The 6,173-nt window shown below is 44.3% G+C and overlaps 1 protein-coding gene across 4 annotated transcripts in view; it reads left to right on the plus strand.

The window, feature by feature from the left end:
* Positions 1–6,173, plus strand: part of trim9 (tripartite motif containing 9) — a 42,604-nt gene that overhangs the window by 1,054 nt on the left and 35,377 nt on the right. The window lies entirely within an intron of this gene.

Raw genomic sequence — 6,173 nt, forward strand, 5'->3', positions numbered from 1 at the left:
TCTAGATATTTAGTGTTTTTAACTTTAAAGTCCCATTCAAACCGTATATTTTTATTCCAGTGATCTTTTCATTGTAATTATGCAGTTTTTAGCCAAAATCAAAAAGACTTGTTTTTAAGACGTATTTGAAGCACAACAGCTGATTAGAAATACGATTGAGGGCCCCCTCCCCGTCGCTTAGAGCTCACATGGGCTTATAGCCTCAAGCTAACATTTGAGGCACATAAACAACGGCGAGCAATTGGATCAAAAAAGAGGAACGAGCCAGAACCCCCTCCCACACATTCTCACTCCGGACTCGTCATATATGGACGTGTGGTGTGGGCCCCTCCACGACACGTTTTGTCGAGTCCCCAACTTGTTGTTTTCCTCTATATGAGAAAATGTTACAAGAACAAACACAACTTTGATCAGAGTGGGTCTTTACAGAGTTGGAACTCCAAAAAGAGTCAATTTTACTTAATTGAAAATGAAGAAAACTGATCTGGGAAAAGTGAGCAAACATCATCCTGCTGGCTCTGCCGGCATCGCCATGGCAACAGCACCACATCTCCACTGATCCTCCTGCAGAATCTGCAGAACATGTTTGTCACGTTAAGCTGTGAAGACAGTCTGCGTGACCTCTGACCTTTGGTGAGGACGCCATCTTCAATGAAAATATAGCATCATAAAAAAAAAAAAAAAATCAAGAGACATGGAAACTTCTAAAAACCATCAAACGAGTCCGACAGGATCCGGATCGGACCAGACTCAAACTCCGTCTATTCCACACAGTTCTATACGGGCTGATCATAAGGTCAGAGTTACCATGGTAACCGTGTGGGTGGGACACCTGTAAGTACAGGTTTCCTTTCCTGTGAAAGTAGTGAGGATATACCAGAGAGCTGCTCCAAACCATCATTTTAATAGTCGAGTTCCCTTAAATCATCACGTTCACATGGATGTTGGTGCCCCCCCCCTCCTTATTGGCCTCCTTTAGCTGCACCTGCTAGCGTTTGAGGCCGAGCCCACAGAGCGCTGACAGATGGTCGGCACGGATTAGGATGAACGTTTTGGGGAGTTCAGGTTCTTCGGTGGTTCCAGAGCTTTAGGAGACTTCCTGCTGCTCTTCTTTGAGGAGATTTCCCAAAACGTTTTCAACAAAAATACACAGAGGAATCTGTTAGCTTAAAATGTTACGTTTTTATTGATTGATTTCCTTTTTTGACTAAAAATCTGTATTTGGTGAATTTGCCATTTAAACCAGAGTTTCGAGTGTTTGTGTTCTTTGATTTACCGTAAGTTTTCAACCGTTAACAGGATGACTCCAGTGGATTGTGAAGGACAAAAGCGGCTGGAGCTGTTTTTCTCCTTCACAATCTACTGGAGTCATCCTGTTACCGGTTGAAAACTTACAGTTTGTTAAAGCTCTTGTGTTTAAGCGTCATCGGCGACGGCGTTCTGATGGTTTCTGGTCCGTGTCCTCTTCGCCTCGCTTCGTCAGTCTCTCTCTTCACGAGGATGGCTGTGAACGACCTGCTGCCATGGCAACCGTTGATCTTAGAGAACCTGGACCCCTCCATGCCTCACATCTTCCTCCTCTTCTGTCCGTTTTCTCCTCCTCATCTCCTTCATCTCCAGACTCCTCCTTTGGTGGAGCGTCTGACCTCTTCTATAAATCGCATAAAGCTGCACGTTTAGCCTCGGCGCCCGTTTATGTCTGAGGTGACGGGGGGGGGGGAGCCGGGAGAGGCGATGATGAATCATTTTTAGGAGGATTTTGTTGTTTGGTTTCTTGCTTCAGCATCAGCGTGGGTTCGATTCCCCGTCCGCTCAGCAGAGAACCTGCTGGTTTACAGCAGTTTTTAGGTTCCTGTCAGCAGCAGACCAGTTTGGGGGATGAAGAGTTCTCAGGAGTCATGTGCTGATGGCAGAGTCTGACCTCTGACCTGCTGAGACTGAAGACGAACGTTAGCATAAAAGTTAGAATGCTGCGCCGTCTAGAGTGCAGCGTCAATATTTGATTGTTTTGGGTTTTTTGTCTCATAAGGATCCATGTAAACCTTATTGTAATGTTAGGGTCTGAATATTAGCTAAACTCCAAGATAGCCTCAAAAACAAGAAAAAGCTGAAGTTAGACAGGGCGGAGCTTCACGCTCAGGTTGGAGGCGCTCCATGACAGTGGGGGGGCGTTTAACCCTCCAGCTGCTTGTAAAGAGACGAGCCGTGTGAATGTTACTGGAGATAAGGAGGAGAACGAGTGTCTGCTGGAGGACAGGTAGACGGGGGGGGGGGTTCGTTAACGGGGAGATAACGAGTCCAAACGGGAAACTGGAGGAGAAGAACGTTCCGGTGAGGAGAGAGGGAAAAATCTGGAGCTTCGTTGGTTCTGTAGAACCAGATGTTGGGTTCTGAGGAATTTCTCTGGATTTATTCTATGTTCTGTAGTTTTTGTTCTGTTTCTATCTGAAGTTTGTAGGCTGTCAGCCGGTACCGGTCCGATCTGATGCCGGTTGTTGGTTGCAGTTTGGTTAAAGTTGTGAATTCCCTGGAACTCGACGACTCCGGGTGTTACTGATGTCGGATCTTTGGAGAATCGGACGGTCAGCAGATCCGTTTGGCGCCTCTGAACCACGTTCTGGATTATCTCTGCAAACCGGTCTCAGTACTGTTCCTGTCTCTGGTATGGATCCGATGACCTGGTGGGAGTGGACTCTCAGTATCTTCTGTAACACTGATGCTTTTCTGAACCGGTTCTGGTGTTTGGTGGTTGATCCAAAGATGGAGGAACCGGTTCAGTTTGTCTCTTCTTTTGTTGATTCCTTTAAATGATTCTCAGGCTGGCAGAAGGTTCTGGACTCAGTTCTACCGCTGAGATGTTGATGAAACGAGTCCAGAAGAAATCCTGACAATCGTATCTGGAGAGGATTTTGGCTTCAACCAATCGCTGCTCAGGAGCTGAACGAGCTCGTGTGACGTTTGTTTCTGATTGATCAGGAGGAAACCTTTTAAAGACCTTCAAGTTTCTGATGTGGAGAACTTTAGGAGGCAGAGCGGTTCCTCTCCGTCTGATGGTTTCACCCAGAACGGGCTACATGTATGACCTGCTCCTGCATTCGCTGGAAGACCTCTCCATCAGGAGACTTTTGTTTTCATGGGAATCTCGTAGAATCTGGAGTTTACAGGACGTCTTCCGGACATTGTTCCTCTTTCTCGCAAAATTCCCCAAAATAAAAATACAAAAAGGATTGAAACTGTATTTGTCATCCTCCATCGAGAATAATATCCAGAAACGACTTGATTCACCAGAACTCGGATCCATTCGATTCAGATTTTTGATCAATTTTTCAATTTTGAGTTTACACATTTATACATATTTGTTAAGAAATAAATCAATAATCTGCTCTATGTATTTAAGATTTTCATATTAATCTGATCACATCCTGTAAATGTATCAGTGAAATAATCAGATTGTTAATATCATCCAGAGTTACATGGATTCTCTAAAGGAGAAGTTCTAACTAAAATGTTCAGATCATTAACATAAACATTGTTCTGCTTCTCCTGGAGGACGTTTCAGTTTGGCCACTAGGTGGTGATCGCACTATAGCATACACCTTATTCTAGAAGAAGAAAGTATGAGGAGAAAATGAGGTTTTAGACCATAAATGGTTACTTAAAAAAAAAAAATCCTAAAAACAGTTTGGAAAATTCATACAAAGATGTTCATTTAGTCAGAATGTTGTTTGTGTCGACTGAGCGTTAGCATTAGCCGTCCTATGGGAAATCCCATTTAATATTAGCATCAAGCTAGCGGATTTTAGCCTTATGTGCTAAATCGAGCTACATTTTTATGGATCAAATATTTATCTTTTAAGCTTAAATCGATTAATCAATTTTATCAAGCAGCCCTGACAGCAGACGTCGGAGGTAACTCGCTAAAGCTGCAGAGCGCAGCTCAAATGAAGCCGCAACCGGTAACCATTTGGTGCTTCAACCCGAACTGTATAAAAAAATAAAAAAATGGATTGAATGGATCCAGGCTCTGATGAATCGAATCCATTCTGGAAATTATTGGTGAGGTGGGGGGGTGCTGGAGAATCGACAGTTTTCCGGGTCAGAGACGAACTGAAGGACCGTTAGGGAAAGATGAGGATTATCATTCTGGGATTATTCAGTATTTACACAAAGAAGCCAACACTTCTAAAGACTGACTAACTGACAGGAGAGCTTGTGAAACATTTAGGCTCCGCCCATGACATCCTATCACCATGGCAACACCTCAGATCTTAAATGTGGTAAAAGAAAATCTAATTTGTCCTCAATTGTTGGCCTTTTATTCCAAGAAGAAGTCAATTAAGAACTTGATTTCCAACTAAACTAATAAATCCAGACGTTTTAAGGCTTAAATCCAAACTGAATTCTGGCTCCATCAGATAAAAGACCAAAATAAATTTAGTGTTAAAGTGTTGAAGACCAAAGAACTGTAGAAACTGGTTCTTATGGAAAAGAAGAAGAATATCAGGAAACACTCTGGTCTTTATGGAGGCAAACACGAGACAATGCTCATCAGACAGTTCTGGTCCTGGTCCTGGTTCTGGTTCTGGCTCTGGTTCCCATTCCTGAGCGTGTGCATGTTCCACTGCAGGATGTGTCCTGGAGTCGACCTGCAGAATCAGAACGCTCCTTCAAACTGGGTTATGGAGCTCAGAGCTGTCTTTGCTGCAGGTTTTTTGGGTGATGTGTTATTTTTAATTAGCCAAATAAGGTGTGCTATGCCCCGCCCCCCAGTGAGCTTCCTGTTGGGAGTTCGTATCAGAACCCCCCCTCGACAGATTGTTGAGTTTTCTGTGACACATGCAGACCGGCCCGGAGCGGCGGGGAATTATTGATGCGGAGCGAGCGTTTCCTCGTTCCAGGGAAGGTTCATGAATCTCTGAAACATGAATCTCTGAAACATGAATCTCTGAAACATGAATCTCTGAAGCATGAATCTCTGAAGCATGAATCTCTGAAACATGAATCTCTGAAACATGATGTTTTCTGAAACATCTAATGTTAATTATAATCATTTCTACTGACAGAATATCGTCTTAATTAACCTTAATTACAGGTTTAGAAGTCGACTTCCTCTGAGGGAAAGTTTGGAGGGAATTGAGCAGATGAATGATGATTGGAGGAGGCGGAGCTTGGAGACAGTTGATGATTGGAGGAGGAGCTTGGAGACAGTTGATGATTGGAGGAGGCGGAGCTTGGAGACAGTTGATGATTGGAGGAGGAGCTTGGAGACAGTTGATGATTGGAGGGGGCGGAGCTTGGAGGCAGTTGATGATTGGAGGAGGCGGAGCTTGGAGACAGTTGATGATTGGAGGAGGCGGAGCTTGGAGGCAGTTGATGATTGGAGGAGGCGGAGCTTGGAGGCAGTTGATGATCGGAGGAGGCGGAGCTTGGAGACAGTCGATGATCGGAGGAGGAGCTTGTAGATGTTCGGAGCTCCTGAAGAGAGATAGAAAACGAACCTTTAAAACGGTTCTGGACGGCAGAAACGAGCCGTTTCTCTTCAGTCGTGTCCTGAACCGCGGTGAGAAGAATTCTGGGATTTTGAAAAACCTTTATGTGAACCGATAAACAAACAGTTTGACTTCAGACATGTTTTTGTGGTTTCAGAGATTTTAGTCCACACTTTGATCAGAACCTTCCGGACCTGCTGCTGGTTCTGCTGCTGGTTCTGCTGTCCACCAGCTGTGACCAAACAGCCCACACCAACACACTCCCACCTCCATGTCTGACTGTGTGTTTGGGATCCTCTTGTCAGAAGTTTGGGGATGACAATAAAAATTAAATCTATGATTTATCATGGAGGGGGGGGGTGGTCAGGTCTTCACTGGATTCTTCTGCTGGAAGCCAAAAGATTTAAGAACTTTTTGTTTTTGGTTCCTCGTTTTTGGTTCATCATTTATTTATGAAGAAGCTCCGTCTGAAGACTTTAAGGATTTTTACGATTCGTTTAAAGTTTTATCTTTGTGAGAAAAAACGTTTTTGTTTGTTTTTTCTCTCCGAGACGTTCAGACGTCTGAGTTCTGCTCAGATCTTCAGATCTTTCTCAGCTTTCTCTGAGGACCCCGTTGGCGGCAGCTGTCACAGTTTCCCAAACCCAGAGGTCAGAGGTCAGCTGTCGGCCCCCACAGACGGAT

This window comes from Oryzias melastigma, linkage group LG22, assembly GCF_002922805.2.
Source record: "Oryzias melastigma strain HK-1 linkage group LG22, ASM292280v2, whole genome shotgun sequence".
NCBI classification, from domain to species: Eukaryota; Metazoa; Chordata; class Actinopteri; order Beloniformes; family Adrianichthyidae; genus Oryzias; species Oryzias melastigma.